This window comes from Chelonoidis abingdonii, chromosome 2 (genome assembly GCF_003597395.2).
Source record: "Chelonoidis abingdonii isolate Lonesome George chromosome 2, CheloAbing_2.0, whole genome shotgun sequence".
Taxonomy (NCBI): domain Eukaryota; kingdom Metazoa; phylum Chordata; order Testudines; family Testudinidae; genus Chelonoidis; species Chelonoidis abingdonii.
This window is the reverse complement of record NC_133770.1, coordinates 101,159,348-101,177,125: the sequence shown is the minus strand read 5'-3', so window position 1 is coordinate 101,177,125 and position 17,778 is coordinate 101,159,348.

The following is a 17,778-nucleotide window of genomic DNA, read 5'->3' as shown; positions in this document are numbered from 1 at the left end:
TGCCTAAATGGAAGCGCCGGCCCTGGTTCCAGGGAGAGTTGTTCAGTTCTAGAGGAATATATGGATTCATAATTTTTTGAGGCCAGAAGGGACTACTATGATTGTCTAGTCTGATCTTCTGCTTAACACAGGCCACGGTATTTCATCCTGTAATTCCCTCCTCATGCTTGATAACTGATGGTTGACTTAAAGCATATCAAGCAATATGAGATTTTGCTACATCTCTCTCTACAATCATTCCAATAAGTAATTACATTGAGTGAATTTTTTATCTCCTCCTTTTGGTTTCTCCTTCCTGCCTTGTCCAACTTCCTCCTTTCTGCATCCTTTTGACACTGCTGTCATAGAGCTACCTATCATCATTGCACTTATCTCCCCGAACCACACTCATCACTAGCAGTTCCTAATCTACTTAGCATGCGGCCAGAATAGGGAGCCATGCAGAGAAGAGGGAGTATGTGTAAAACAGAGCACTTTCCTGGCCATGCTTGGATCCTTCCTCTAGCCTTGTGTTTTGGACAGAGGAACAGAGAGAGAGAATGAAAAGAGAGGACTGATTGGATAAGATCCTGCTCTGGCCCCTTTGTGCTGGGTAAAAAGGCTGGCGTGGAGGGTCCTTAAAAACTCTGGTTCCAGTTGAGGCACTGTGAAGATAACTGTAACTTAAGGCTGACTTCCAAGGCCCTTTTTGCAAGCCCTGTAGGCAGCTATAAGAGAAAGGGGATCTGAGAAAAAGATCTGGGCTTGACAAACTAATACGGTAGAGCTCTGTGCTTCCATTGTAGCTTCCATCCTAAGCACTCTATAAACCCTAGTGAACGATGCCTCAGAGCACTCCTGTGCATACCTCACAACTTGCCAGTGCCCACATGTGAGACGGTGTTGCCTGTACCTCATTTTCATAATTTATTTAAGCAACAAATTTATAATATTCCAAGTCCTTCCTGTAGCATAAATGACTCTTTCTACAACCTCTCATTTGTTATTTATGATGTAAATAATTTGTGGCAATAACTGTCAAGAGCGCACCTAATGAGTGTGAAAAGTAAGTAACTTTGGGCTAAAATTGAGGATCATTCCCTAAATGAGGGGCATTTGGGAGGCATGCGCCTCTGAAGTGAGTAATTACTGGTGTCGCAAAAATGGAGGAAATGCAGTAAAGGACAATGAAATAACTAGCCTAGGACACACACAAGATGTCCATAAAGGAGCTGAGAGGAAAAGGCAGATTGTCTTTCTTAGATTGTAAGAAGGGGGCAGGGACAGTCTTTCCCTATGTATTTTGTACAATACCTATCATAATGGGGTCCTGATTCCTACTGGCCCACTAGGCATTGCTATAATATTAATATTTAATAATAAGGATACTCTTCTGTACTGTAACCATAAAATCAATTTTTCTCCTGTGCCCTCTGCACGAATGGGCTGTAATACTGCAAGAGGCACTTGAAATGATCACAACTCTAACTGGGGGAGTCAGGTTGGGGTTTTCCTTACAATAAATATGTTTATTCAGAGAGAAGTTACCAACAAAGCATGTTTTCCAAAGAAGTATGTTTGTCTCATACACTGGAGAAATCCCTCAAGAACAGTAAACTGTAGTCACATTGTTACTAATAAAATTAGGGGTTGAAATCCTAGCTCTGTTAAAGTCAATGAGAATTTTGCCATTGACTTCATTGGGGTCAAGATTTTACCCAAGGTCTGTGAGGCCTTAGGGAGGGCATATTTACCACACAGTGCAGATTGCATAAAATGGGGGGGTAAGAAGGATTACGATTTGGGTATTTTACTTTTCAGAAGACTTTAATGGGGTTTTCATTTAATCATTCATGTTCATTATGGCAGCATCTAAGCATCAGCCAAGAATGGGGTCTCGTGCTAGGGGCTGTTAAGGTAGAGTAGCATGCAGTCCCTGCCCCAAAGAGCTTACAGTCTAAACAGATAAGATGAACACAAGCTGAAGGAGGGGGTAGAACGCACAAGCCAATGGCACATGAAGGGGGTTTTGTTAAGAGGGGATAAGCCAGATAGAAAGAAAAGGGAAGGGAGATGGGACATTGAAGAGAAGGCGAGGTGAGGAGGATGAGGCAGGGGAGAAGAGAGCAAGAGGAGCAGTCGAGGAGGGATACTGAGGTGATGAGGACAAGGGGGAGTGAGGGTTGGAGCAAGCAGGCAATCAGCACAGGTATAGGAAGTCCAGTCAACTGTAGAAAGGTCTCTGAATGTGCAGAGATCCCTGCTTTGGCTGTTTCAGCTGGAGCCTCTGGCTGGCTACTCACTGCAATTTCCCCCCAAGGCCACGGGGAGAGGGGAGGGCGGTGATTTTGGGGCACTAGTATTCTAGTTCAGATTAGGGTGGTGGTGTCTACTTTGCACACTACTGGGTCCAAGAGAGGTTGCTGGGGACAGGTGTGGCCACAGTTGGGCCCCATTCCACCCCCTCCTCCAGTGCCACCGCCTGTGCTTTTATGAACCAGTATACTAGGTGCACACTTTTTTTTTTTTTTTTTTTATAACTTCTATCCTCTGCTCCTCTTATTTGGAGGAGCACTCTCTCCCCTTTCCTCCCCTCCCGCGCCCAAATGTTGCAAAGTTCTCTGCTGCGTGCGAGTTAAATATGGTTAAATCCCAATAGTGTGTCAGTGAAAAAGCAGAGTCAATTTTCCCATATAATAAAGTATACCCCAGACGATGCATGAATCAGACTGGAATAGTGCCTTAAGCATGTTTTTATAAATCAGAAAAGAAAATCCTGTCCAACTCGACTACCTTCCCCTCTAGTTATACAGTGTTTCTTTTAAGTCCCTCTTCCAAGACAGCTTAAGAATTGTTGACATCTGGAGTCCTCCCTGTACCCTTTCATCCAGAAGCAAGAAAACTTCTTTCATTCTTCTGATTCTAGTCAGGACCAACCTCAGGGAAAATGGTGCCCTGGGTGAACTTGGCTCCCCAATCCCTGCACACACCCTTGTGCCTCTAGCCCTGGTCCCCCTGTGTCCCAACCCCTCTACTTCCCTCCTGCGCCCCCACCCCTGCACTGTGCCTCCTTCACCCTAATTCCCACACTCCCCCTGCACTCCTAATCCCAGCACTGTGTCCCTTTGCCCCAATCCCTGCACCCATGTGGGGAAACTGACCTCAATGCATGGAGGAGCTGGCATTGCTGCTTGGGACCCCCTTCCTGCCCCCCAAGCTGCTCCCCCATACACTCCTAGGGGCTGTGAGTGAGGAGTGACCTTCTGGTCACTTTCCTCATCTGGGCTGTCTGTGAGGAGGACAGGAGAGCAGTGGCTTCTGATGCTCGCCTCACAGCACAACCCAGGTGGGGAAACACGGAGCTCTTAGTGTTGCTTCTCGTTTTGCCCATCACAGCCCACTGGGGGCATGGAGGAATGTTGTGAGGGGGATGAGCAGTATCTGTGCATCGCTGCTCGCGCCCCCACCAACTCCATGTTGCTCCACCAGGAGGAAGCAATCAGAAATCTGGACACCCTTCCACCCCCATGCAGAGCTACCTTGCCAGCCACGAGGAGTTTCTGGCTTTATACTGGCAGTGTGCACCTGTACACTGCCTCGTGGTGCCCTCTGCAGCATGGCACCCATAGGTGGTTGCCCAGGTGGCCCACCCCTAAGGCCGGCCCTGCAGTGGTATCAGTGCATCTCGCAGCAGATAAGGAATGTCCCTCTTAAGGAAAATCTGACTCCTGGTATTAAGGAGTTAAATTCAGCCACAGGTCTAAGTGAGGTGGAATTTTACTTAATTGCTCAGTTCAGCTCTGCAGTAGGAGTGGTGTGGTAACGTCCACTAGGTGCTATTATGTCTTCACTAGTGGCAGCGTTTTAACGTGGCTTGCGTGGTCACGGCAACAGCACTGGGAGAGAGCTCTCCCAGCTCTATAAAACCCACCTCCATGAGGAGAGTAGCTCCCAACGCTCGGATGTGCACTGTCTACACTGCCACTTTGAAGTGCTGAAACTTGCAGTGCTCAGGGGGGTGTTTTTTCACACACCCCAAGAGAGAAAGTTGCCGCACTGTAAAGTGGCTATGTAGGCAAAGCCTCAGCTACTTAGTTGGAAGTGCAGAAAGATGTGTTATGACAAGTTCATTTTAAAAGCAATAATACGTTTTAAAATATCCAAATCAAAGGCATTGTATTAAGCATTTCTCCAGAAGTGTCTAGCAGTATATGATAGTGTTGTGCCAACAAGGCTATGATTAAGGTTAAAGGAAATATTCTATTAAAAAAATAAAAATCAACCCCCTTACCTATTAGTATTACAGTAGTGTTTGAAGGCCCTAACCAAGATTGGGATCCCATTGGGCACTAAGCAAATGCATAGTGAGAGACTGTGCTTGTCCTGAAGAATTTGCAATCTAAGTCTACAAGACAGATGTCAAGTGACTTGCCAAAGGTCATACAGAAGGTCAGAGGCAGAGACAAGAATAGCACTCAGGTCTCCTGACTCCCAACCCAGGGCTTTACCCACTTACCTGCATCTCTTAGGAATAAATATAGTGCTTTGACTTGTATCCGTTGTGTCAGTGGAAAGAGGAATTTTTAAGATTGAAGTATATTTGATGAGCAATGTTTGAGTTCTTTGCTCTGTACTTATGTATTGTTCTCACAGAAATAACTTTGTATTTCAAGTACCACATGCTTATGAATGATAAGTTGTAACATTGTGTGATTGAAAGCTATTGATATAAGAATAATCATTGTTCATGTTTAAAGTCACAGGGATAGATTTTGTGGTTTTAGTCACTGTTCACAGGGCTGAGGAGATCATGAGGGAGTAAACCTAATCAGTTGATCCTGGAGGTACTATGTGGAAGGCAGACACAATGCCTCAGGGAGCACATGCTGTGGTGGCATCTGCTTCACTTTACAGATGCAGCATGCACTCCCCTGCGATGGCCTAGTTCTACAGAATCGTGACCTTGCCCCCTCCCAGCTCTCTCTCTTGCTCTTGCTCTCTGCTGGTGGTGTTAGATTCACCTGGTTGGAGAGCCCACAAGGATTGCAACTGTGGGTACGTCTGCACTACGGGATTATTCCAATTTTACATAAACCGGTTTTGTAAAACAGATCGTATAAAGTCGAGTGCACGCGGCCACACTAAGCACATTAATTCGGTGGTGTGCATCCATGGTCCGAGGCTAGTGTCGATTTCCGGAACGTTGCACTGTGGGTAGCTATTCCGTAGCTATGCCATAGTTCCCGCAGTCTCCCTCACCCCTTGGAATTCTGGGTTGAGACCCCAGTGCCTGATGGGGCAAAAATCATTGTCACAGGTGGTTCTGGGTAAATGTCGTCAGTCATTCCTTCCTCCGGGGTAAAGCAACCGGCAGACATATCATTTCGTGCCCCTTTTTTCCCCTGGGATTTGCCCGGCAGACGGCATTCAGCATGGCAACCATGGCAGCCCGTTCAGCCTTTTCTTTTTATTACAGTCACTCGTATGGTAGCTGGCTGCCGCTGATAGAGGCGATATGACAGCGCTACAGCTGGTCAGCATTTATGTTGCTTTTGCATGATGCAGAGACATCTTATCACAGTCGTTCTGTCCGTCTCTCCATTCGGTAAATCGGCAATGAGATACGCGCATCTGTCTTTCGTACCGATCGTTCCTATCATGAGTGCCCCTGCCTGATGTCGGCCGGGCGCAAAGACAAAAAGGGAATGACTCCCCAAGTCAATCCTCCTTTATGGTATCTAATAATAGAGTCAGTCCTACCAGGAAATATGGGGCAAGTGTACTAGAAAACCAGTGTATCAGAGAACCAGAGAGCACAGCTGCTCCGTTTCAGATCCTACAGAAAATGTGAGGCTGCATGCCATTCACCCCTGCAGCAACCCCCACCCGTTGCTTTCCTCCTCCCTAACCTCCTGGGCTACCGTGGCAGTGTCCCCCATTTGTGTCATGAAGTTATAAAGAAAGCAGGAATAAGAACAAGTGACTTGTTAGTGATGAGAAAATTAGGGGGAGGCAGTGCCTCCGAGCTGCTATGATAGTCCAGGCAGAACATTAAGCGCGTGTGGGGGAGGAGCCCAGCATCCCGATGCTATGACAGTCCAGGCAGGACATTAAGCGGTGTGGGGAGGAGAGGAGCCCAGCATCCCACTGCTATGATAGTCCAAGCAGTACAGGAATTTTTCTTTACACATGAAAGGGAGGGGCTGAATTGAAGCTCAGCCGCAGTTGCTATGATGAGACGGTTATCAGCCGTTTCTGTACCATCTACTGGGAATGACCAGGAATCATTCCTATTTTACCCAGGCGCCCCCCCAGCCGGCCTCACCTGAGGCCAGCCGAGGGTATTCATCAGCTATCAAGCATATTGTACCATCTGCCCCAGCAGGGAGGAAGAGGAGCGGATACTGCTCTTACTGCCACACGCATTGCGTCTACCAGCAGCATTCAGTACACATAGGGTGACATTAAAAGAAGTCAAGAAACAATTTTTCCCCTTTTCTTCATGTGGGGGGGAGGGGGTACATTGACGAGCTATACCCCTGAACAACGTCGGACAATTGTGTTGAACCTACAGGCACTGGGAGCTCAGCCAGAACTGCAAATAGTTTTTGGGACTGCTGTGGACTGTGCGGATAGCTGGAAGTCCTCAGCCCCCCGTCCCTCCCTCCATGAGCATCCATTTGATTCTTTGGGCGCCTTTCCCATTTCGTCTTCTGTAACGGAGCTCTGATAGAACAGATTTGTCTCCCCATACAGCGATCAGATCCAGTATCTCCCGAATGGTCCATGCTGGAGCTCTTTTTGGATTTGGGTCTGCATTGCCATCCGTGCTGATCAGAGCTCCACGCTGGGCAAACAGGAAATGAAATTCAAAAGTTCGCGGGGCTTTTCCTGTCTACCTGGCCACTGCATCTGAGTTCAGATTGCTGTCCAGAGCGGTCACAATGGTGCACTGAGGGATACCGCTCGGAGGCCAATACTGTCGATTTGCGGCCACACTAACCCTAATCCGACATGGTAATACCAATTTTAGCGCTACTCCTCTCGTCGGGAACGAGTACAGAAACCGATTTAAAGAGCCCTTTATATCGATATAAAGGGCCTCGTAGTGTGGACGAGAACAGCGTTAAATTGGTTTAACGCTGCTAAAATTGGTTTAAATGCGTAGTGTAGACCAGGCCTGTGGCTGGTTCCTACAGAGGGGAGTTGGGAGGGAGAAGGCTCCTTGAATTACTTTCTACCCTCCTTCCCTCACCCTCTTCTCTCTGAACTTGCCCAGGGATAGATACAATCTAGCTACTGAATCTCTTTCACTGAGTGTGCAGTACCTTGTAACTAGAGCTGTGCAAATAATGTTTTTTTCCATCCCAGCGGCCAAAATAAAATATCTGAGTAAAAAAAATCCCATTTTATTTCAATCAACAAAAACATTTCACGTTGATCTGAAACATTTTCATTTTTTCTTTTATTCATTTAGAGTTGAACAAAACATTTTGGTTGGTTTATACTAATTCTTTTTCTTTTAGTTTTTTGTTTCAATTTAGCTACTTTAGGTTTTTCTCATACCTTCCTCACTTCTTTAAAACTGGACAAATTTTGAAATTGCAACACTGTTTCAAATCAAAATGAAACATTTTGGCTCATTCAGGTTTTTTTCTTCAACCAGAACTATTAGTTGAATTCTATCCAATTTCAGCGAATAGTTACAAACCCCCACAAAATGCATTTTTCTGACTTAGGGAGGAGAGGTAAATCTGAACTGATAACTCCTTGACTATTTTGATGCTTGCATTGTTACCCTTATTGTTAATGAATTTTGGTTGCTGTTGTGACATCATGAATTGTATTTAGTATTTGCTAGATTAATAAAATAATAATTTAATCTTTCCTAGACTTTTTTTCCTAGTATTTGCTAAACTAATAAAATAATAATTTAATCTTTCCTAATTTAATCTTTTCCAAGGGTTTGAAATATTATTCTCCCCAATTTAAAGATGGGGAAACTGAGGAACAGAGTGATTAAAGGCTGGGATTTTCAAAGGAGATTGAATGAGGTGCCCAAATCCCCACTGAGTTTCACTCGCTCAGGTTTGTTCAAATGACTTGCCCAAGATGATAACAGCAAGTCAATAGCTGACATTGCAGTGTCTCTGTCTCAGTTGTAGTGAGTGCAAGGGGAAGGGAATTTAGTATGTTGGATGCAAACAGATACTGTAGTTCTCCAATTCACAGAGGTCCTGATCCGGAGCCCTTTGATGTCTATGAGAGTGTCATGGGGTGTATATGCTAGTCCAGCAACCAAAGGGTTAACACAGGCACTGCTAGCCACTGCTGAATGGCAGTCTCTCAGCAGCTGGGAGGATAAAAAGGCTGGGAAGCAGAAGGGTGGGACAGCTACCAGAGGAATGAGCAGGCTAGAGAAAGGATCCCCTGCCCAGCGACAACAGCCCAGAAGGGGACTAACTGATTAACAGGCTGGAGAGCCTGCAGAGACCCAGGGGAAGTAGGAAGGAGCTCAGGGCACTGTCAGAGTTGAAGAATCCTGGTCCTGCTTATCTAGCTCAAGGACCATGAGCTGAAACCCAATAGAGTGGGCAGGTCTGGGTTCCCCTACTATAACCTGCTAATGGATTTGGGTGTGAAGAAAGAGTTTTCAGACCCCTGGGCACCAGGAATAGACGGACAGACCCGGTAGGCTATGAGAGCTCAGGGGCTGAGCCACGTTTGGTCAGAGGGGGCGCCATTGCATTGACACCCTGCTTCACAGAGCGTCTTTCCATTAATTTCAGTGGGGGGTTAGATGAGAGCTGGACTGAGCAACACATATGTCACCACATAGGTTTCTCCAAATCGTGGCCTGGATTAAGCATTCCTGGAATAGACTATTGACTACTTTATAGCCATGAACTGAGTCTAGAAGTCTTGTCTCCCAGTCCCCTGGTCTAACTACTAGATGGCAATTTTTTATTATAATAATAAATAGTGACTACTACTCTTCTTGGGCTGGTAGTAGCTACCCTATTGTCCCTCAGATGGAGACAGGAACTGCAGCAAATTATTTGGAGTCTATAGCAAGTGTAGTATGACTGCAGAGCTAAATCAAAATTTTACAAAAATAGTCCAGCAATTAAAAAAAAAAATCCAGTTAGGACCGGCAAATTTGCGTTGCCAGCATGGGGTGTCAAGAGAGAATGTAGAATTCAAAACCCAAGTAAAAGAGCTTTCATTCACTGATGAACAAGCTTGCTTTCTGCTCATTGTCTCCATATGAAATGCATATTTATCCAAAAAGACTGATGCTCAAATGACTGTGGATGGCTGACAGAGCATTTGTGGCATTCCTTGTAATTACTGCTTCACCTGCTCTAGAAATAAATAAGGGTATGACTACTCTGTTTGTCCAGTGCTTAGCACAATGGGGTCCTGACCCATAAATGGAGCTCCTGCAGGTTACTGCAGTACAAATAATAAATGAAAAATGGGATAAGAAAAAAAAATATTATGGTGAGTGGGCCTATTTTGAGTTAGGTTAGGTCTCATATGGGCTTCAGTAAATCTGACGTTTCATGTACTAACTGAAAAAATATACAACTAAAACTACACGTGTTGGTTCTTATGGTCCTTCAAACAGCTGATGTATTTCCAAGATGCGGAGGCTCCAGGAACTACATGCAGTATTCTAGGCATGGTCCACCAGAGCTGTACCAAAAGAAACTATCCCCTTCCTTCTTCATGACATGAAGTCATGGCATATACATCTGGAGATCTGGATCTGGCAAAAAGAACTGCACAGATGGATCTCTGCACCTTGTATTGAATTCCTTGGAGAGCTACACAGGCACAGGACAGATGCCTATACAGTTTTTTTTTGTATGATCAGAGCGAAAAATAATATTGACTGGTAAAGCTTGGTCAAAAATTTTAGATGGAAGTTTTCCATTGGGAAAATTCTATTTTTTCTAAATTCAAATGTTTGGCAGAGTGTGACACTTCCCAGGAGTGTGAGACACCTTGCTACCACCTGCCTTTAGTGTGAGGAAGCCTTATCTGTGCCTGGTAGGGGTCAGCTCCCCAAATCCTCTGGCAATACAGCTCCCGTAATCCTTTAAGTCTATACAGGCCCCACTGTCTGTCTCTACAGGTTAGCGATAGTCACTCTCCAATCTCCAAGACTGAGCATCTCCTTAGAGTGTCCAGCCCCTGTTCTGCTCGGCATTCACAGTATTCACAGATTTGCTGCTCTCAAAGGAACAGGACACCCCAGCTTACCAGTTTCGCCTCAGATCACTAAATTTATGGTGAAAACAAGTTAAAGTTTATTTAATAAAGTATAGAGATTTGAGTGATAGCAAGTAGAAGTAGTGGAAATGAATGGTTACCTGTAAAATAAAATCAAAACACGCATGCTATAGCCTACACTTAATTAACCAGGTACTCACTGTATGCAGTGTAGTTGTAGCCATCTCAGTCCCAGGATATTAGAGAGACAAGGCGGGTGAGGTAATATCATTATTAGAACAACTTCTGTTGTCCAATAAAACATATTACCTCATCCATCTTGTTTCTCAAAGGCACTCTCATGGCTATTAAAAGTATCTCTCACCAGCACTTTCCAGCCAGGCGGACTGTTATCCCTTTTTCATCACATGAGATATGCTGTCTGCTTGTCTCGTAAGTGAAGGATAAAATCCTTGCCCCTCTCCTCTCGTGGGTGGGTGGAGTGGGGTAGGTTTTGCTATTATTGACTGTTGTCTCTTACCCCAGGAGGTCCCCTCATCCGAGACTTATCTTGGGGTTCTTTTGTCTTTGTAAATGTTCAGGCCCACATCTGATCCAGACAGTAAATATAACTTGTCTCCATAGACGTTTTTTGTTCTATATACTGATTGAATCGGCCCTGAGGCTTGCCTTGACTCAGGTGACATGCTTTATTTCAGCAGTTTTGGAACCTAATATTTTACATTGTACACAGCTCTTAATCTATTTCTCATACAAACATCTTGCAATAATTATGACCCATAGGCTGCTGGCTCTCGGTAGAGACCTCACATGCCACCCTTTAATGATCTATTGTGCACATATCTGAACCAAGGGATCCTGTAAATCTCTGTGTGTTGCCTGTGCTCTCTGCCAGTTGTCATTAAGGCATTCCTGGATCATTCAGGGATGTGTTCATTTGGACAAAATTTTCTGCGGGAAAAAATTGAAATGAAAACTATAAAGTCAAACTAGTTCTTTTAAACTTATGTTAAAATTGAGATGTTTGTTTTATTTATATTTTCTTATAATTGTTTTACATTATCAAAATGAGTCAGTGTTTCAATAAAGTTTTGATCGTTCTGAATCAGTTTTTCAAAATTCTCATTTTGCAGAAAATCTTAGCTTTTCCCTCTGATTTGGAATGAATTGGTTTTTAAATGTCTGAATTTCCCATGAGATGGAAATTCTGGTGTCTGAACAGATCTGTTAGCTAGCGTGTGCCTGCAGTGCTCTCATTCAACCCATGAACGCAAGAGACAGACTAATAATTTGTAATAACTAGGGCCTTATGGCTCCAATTTATTAAAATACTTAAACACATGATTAAGCCCATCCCTATCCTGCAAAGTCCTTAAAAATTTTCTTTAGTCTCATGAAAGTAAGTGGGACTTAAGCATGTGCTTCGAGAGACACCAGAAGGCAGTATGACAATGGTGGAAGCAGGTTGCTTGAGTTCTGAAGCAGCCCACGGGGAATCCCTAAACATTCCCTAAAACCCACCATCCAACCCCATAAATATTGTACCCAACTACTGAAATCCCTAAGATAGCCTCTAGCTCTGCATCTTCCTCTCCGAATCTGAAAGCACCAAAAAAACAGAGAAGAAGGGCGTCCCCGCCCTTTAAAAAAACAAAATGGTGCCTGAATCTGACGGAATGCCGCTAATGGTTGTGCTATAATAGGTGGCCACAGATACTGTTGAAATTAAATCTATAGTGTCCACCCTAAAGAGCTCCATGACCAAGATTCAGAGTGCCCTACAAGCTCTTCCCAGATGGATGGGTGAATGAAGCAGAATACAAAATTTCTGGTGTGGAAGATGATCTCAAAGAGAACAAATTACAGATTGTGATGAACTATAATGATAACAAGACTATTAAGACCAAGCTAATTGATCCAGAAAGCCACTCACAAAAGTGTAGTGTCAGAGGATTGGGTCCCTGAGGGAATAGAGAAAGGTAACCCCTCTGAATTTGTCCATAAATTGATAACTAAGTTGTTGGATTTGCAGCTAGTTTTTGTTTTGATACAGAACAGGTACACAGGCCCTTGCTCCCAAGCCAGCTCCAGGAGACTGGCCTAAAGCACTGATTGTGCAGTTCACCTCTAAGGAGCTTATATTGCAGAAATCCAGAGGTAAAAAGGAGCTGTTATGGGAAAGACCAGCAATTAAAATACTGCTCTTTCAAAATTATGCCCATGAAGTGTTTGCAATAAGGGCAGCTTTTACGCAAGCAAAATACTTGGCTGGGAAGATGTACTTGAAGAATTTTATTAAATACCTGGCAATGCTCCACATTAAGAATGATGAGAATTCAGTTATCCTCTGGAGGTAGAAAAATACCTGAAAAATCTGCAAACTCCTCCTTACCAAGAGGAGACATCTATGGAATGATCTGACTCTATGGAATTTATGTATTACTCTCTCTGATGCAATATGGCTCCTCTAAACCGGTTGGCGGGCACAGGTTGATACTGATATGTTAGTTCCTTTTCTTTTTTTTTCTCACTCATTGGAGTTAAGGGTTAATAGGAAGCAAATTGATCATCACCCTTTGCCTTAACTCATGGGAAAGGAGCATCAATATAAAATCAATTAGTTTATTAGTATATAAAACCAATGTTTTATTAGATGGTGCTTCCTTGTAGCAAGGTTTGTAATGAAAGAGGTGCTGGGGCTCAAGCAATTAGGAGCTGAGGCTCAAGAATTTTTTTTACATTCATAACTGATGCAGCAAGTCCAGAGGTGCCAGGCTTTGAACTGCCAAGCCTAGAGGTGCCATGGCTAAGTCCTGGCACAAATTAAGCACTAGTAAGAGGTGACTACTAGTGGTAATGTTTGTGGTTGCAGGGACTATTAAGACCTATAAATTTCATCTAATCTGGCCACCCACTGTGGGTGTCAAGCGTGCACAGGCATGAAACTTTCAAGGACCCACGATTTGTTTACCATGGATGCTCCAGTCCCGGACCACCAACGGAGTCAGCACCTATGCAAGTGTGTATTTTTTGGATTCTTTAACCAAATTCTTCTTTTTTTATTGTGTGAAATACGATATCTTTTCTGTTTTGTTTTTTCACTTATTTAATTCCTGTTTCTGACCCTCTCAGGCAGAGATTTTCCTTCCTTCTCCAGTACAATAGGTACTGGTAAGCAACATTTTATCCCTTGGTTATATAATTTTTGCTGCTTAGATATGCAAACACTGTATGCTGCTCAGGAAAAATTGCAATTTCTCATTTGTTCTCATTTTATTTGGTATATTTTTAACAATGATGGCTCCAATAATTAAATGTGTCTTCTGGAATTTAAAGGCTTTTAATAACCCTATTAAAAGAAATATATATGTTCAGTGCTTAAAATAGAGAATGTTGACATTGAGAGACATCTGATAGAACTTGAAGTAATCTGAATAGACCTTGGGTAGACCTCTCAGTTTCTAGTTGCTTCAATTCTAAAGTGAGGAGTGTTGCTATACTAATACATAAAAAAAAATAATGTTAATATTTTGAGCACAGTATCTGACGGCGAGGGCAGATTTACTCCCAGCTGAAATTGGCTATTCTGTAATCATCTTTGCCAGTCTCTAGGGGCCAAACCACGATGATCCCTAATTTTTTCATAATTTTTTATGAGTATAAAGGACTTGGGCCACTATCTTCTTATTGCTGACTACTTTAACGAAACTCTGAACTCAGTCCTTGGTAAACTCCTTCTCCACATAGAAACACTAATACTTGTTAAGTACTTCATATGTACATACATTCTTGGCTGGTTTAAGCTTTTTGGGGGGATTATACCTGCCACAGATCTCTGACACTCAGAATCCCCCTGTAGAATCGTGGAACTGACTCTGTCTATAAAAAATGAAGTTTGGAAAAACTCCTGGCACAGATCAATTGCCTATTGAATTTTACAAAAAGTTCTATAAAACTTTAACACCTAGGTTATTGAATATGTTCAGTGAGCCCAAGAATGAGCAAGCTCTCCCTCCTATTCTAAGAAAAGCTGTAATTTCAGATATTCCTAAACCCGGAGAAGACCTTGGATGATATAGTAATTACTATATCATGCGTCTGATGAAATGGGTATTCAGCATGAAAGCTTATGTTCCAATGCATCTGTGAGTCTATAAGGTGCCACAGGACTCTTTGTTGCTTTTTACAGATGCAGACTAACACGGCTACACCTCTGATAGTAACTACTGTACTTCAATCAATTGTGATGCCAAGATTTTAGCTAAAGCTGTGCAATTGGACCGAGATCTCTCTCACATTATACACACAAGTCAGGTCAGCTTCCTTTGTAATAGACAATGTCTGTCAACTGATTGATATAACTCAGGGATGGGCAAACCTTTTGGCCCGAGGACCACATCGGAGTGGCGAAACTGTATGGAGGGCCAGGTAGGGAAGGCTGTGCTTCCCCAAACAGCCTGGCTCCCACTTCCTATCTGCCCCCTCCCACTTCCTACCCCCTGACTGTCCCCCTCAGAACTTCCGACCCATCCAAACCCCCAGCTCCTTGTCCCCTGACTGAACCCCCCTGGGACTCCACCCCTATCCAACCCTCCCTGCTTCTTGTCCCTTGACTGCCCCCACCCCATCCACACCCTTACCCCCTGACCATCCTGGAACCTCTGCCCCATCCAATGGCCCCCGCTCCCTGTTTCCTGACTTCCCCCTGGGACCCCATGCCCCTTATCCACGCCACCCCCCACTCCCTGCCTCCTTACCATACTGCTTAGAGCACCAGAACTGGCAGATGTGCTGCCTGGAGCCAGCCAAGCCACCCCGCTGCCCAGCAGGAGCTCGCAGCCCTGCTGCCCGGAGCGCTGGCAGCATGGTGAGCTGAAGCTGCAGGGGAGGAGCCGAGAGCTCAAGGACTGGGCAGAACAGTTCCATGGGCTGGATGTGGCCCGCGGGCTGTAGTTTGCCCATCTCTGACATAACTGCTTCTTTGAGAGATTCTACAGAACCCTGAGCTGCCATTTAGATGCCAAAAAAGGCCATTGACCACATAGCCTCAGCCTGGAGCTCTCAGCTCCACCCCCGTATCACACAGCCCTGAGCGGGGAGGAGCTCAGGGGCCCCGCCAGAGCCATGCTGCAGCTGTCCAGGGACGCTCCTGGATGCGCTGAGGCTCTGGGTGAGGGGGGAGCCGGGGGTAAGAGGCTGGGGCTGAGTGGGTTGGATAAGGGGCAGGGAGTCGGGGGGACAGTCAGGGGACAGAGAATGGGGGGGTGGATTGTGGGAGTTCCAGGAGTCTGTCAGCACTCAGTGGGGGGGAGTGGATAGGGGTCGAGATAGTTAGGGGACAGGGAGCAGGGGTGGGGTCCTGGGGTGGTGGTTGGGGGTAGGGTCTCTGGGGGATGGTGAGGGGACAAGGAGCGGGATAAGTCTGGGATTCTGAGGTGGCGGGCAGTTGGGGAGCAGGAAGTAGGTGGGGGTTGGATAGGGGGCAGGGCCAGGCTGTTTGGAAGGCACAGCCTTCCCTAGAGACCTCCAGTTTGAGAACCCCTGGGTTAATTTAATTTTAGCACCCTGTGTCCATTCACATGCATGTGCTATTTTGAGCATTTCAGTTTTCACAGTATAGGCTCATTCCAGATTCTGGAACAAGATCAAATGCTCAGTTCGTAGAGTATGTACATAAGCTATACTAAAGTCAAACCCACTGTAACCGTCTCCAGTTTGTGAGGGACCCCATGGAGCCAGTCTCTAGGAAACAGATAAATGCATGGAGGTTAAGTCCATTAATGGCTATTAGCCAGGATGGATAAGGAATGGTGTCCCTAGCCTCTGTTTGTCAAAGGGTGGAGATAGATGGCAGGAGCGAGATCACTTGATCATTACCTGTTAGGTTCACTCCCTCTGGGGCACTTGGCATTGGCCATTGTCGGTAGACAGGATACTGGGCTGGATGGACCTTTGGTTTGACCCAGTATGGCTGTTCTTATGTTCTAACCTAAATGAACCCAAAGTTATGGAGACAGATATGAGTCAAAGAAGCCAGCAGAGTATCAGAAACCTGGAAAAATCTCTGACTGGATGGGCTCAGGCATTTGGTCACAAGCTGAGGTGGTTCAAAAGTTTTGGATTTTATTTAAGGAGAATTTTTTTTATTGTTTGTTTATACAATCAAACACAGCAAGCAGCAAATATTTGGCCAAACCCCAAACCATATTCAGGTTTTGGCAGACTAATTTCAGCTTTTCAATTAAAAAACCACAAGAAATTTCGAAGGAAAGCAGACATTGTCCGTGATTTTTTTCTGCTTTTTAAAAACCCCTAGTTTTCGATCCAAAAAAAAGTTTTGACGGAAAATATTTGTCCAACCCTTTTAATGAGCTTCAGTGCCTTTTAGCACTAGCTGATGCTGAGAACCAGTGATGCCTTGTAAAGAAGTTTTCTCAAAACTGGGTTTGTGCTGAGATGCAGAAGGTTTATTTTTCCCAGGACCGCCAGTGGAGAGGGAGCAAGTGGGGCAATTTGTGCCGGGCCCCACAGGGGCCCCCATGAGAATATAGTATTGTATAGTATTGCAATTTTTTTTTATGGAAGAGGCCCCCGAAATTGCTTTGCCCCAGGCCCCCTGAATCCTCTGGGCGGCCCTGCTAGATAGACCTTTGATCTGACCAAGTATGACTGTTTTTATGTTCTTAACTGTATGCATTAGGAGCTCCAAAACATGAAGAACTTTTATTATTTTTGAAGAAACTTCCTGAATTTACTCAGTCAGCAGTATCCTTTCACAATTTCCTGGCCCCAAAAAACTTTGCCAAAAACTGATCATTTGAAAGTTGCTTGGAATAGAGATTTGTATACATGAATGTCCCCAACACAATGGAATACAATTGTATCTAATGTTAAAAAAGCAGCTATAAACTTGAGACCTGCTGGCTTATTCACCAAAAGACACTTTTTCAATGTAATGGTCCTGCATAGTCTAATAGTAATGGGCCTCACAAATGCTGGCCAAATGTTGGAAATATAACTTCCTTGCTGCTACATTAGCTCAGATGTTTTGGGGGTGTCCCTGTATCATGAATTTCTGGTAGGAGATGGGTCAAAGACCTAATATGAAATTCTATGCTAAGTTGGAGTCTACTCCTTAAGTTTAATTCCTAACAACTTCTTCACCTTAGGAAAACAGAACATACTGTGAAGTTGCCTCAGGCATAGAAAAATCCTGTTGTGCTACATCATATGTACAGTAGTTGCTTTGGGAAAAAGGGGAGACTCGCACCACACACACTGGTAACCAGGCAGCATAGTTCCACCATGCAGCTTTGGCTGCCTAAAAATATACCCTGCAAAAAATGGGAAAATCGATCCCCACCAAACTTTGATGCCTGGCGCGGAGATGTGGCTGACCTCACAGCTACTGAATGAGTGGCATTCTGCAGAAGGGGCATGCCCCAAAAAATTCAGAGTACTTTGTACTGACTGTTTACAGGTCTATGAGTAAAGTAGACATAGAAGAAAGATATATTGCTTCCCGACCCCTCCATTTATTCTAACTGTAACGAGGCGGTA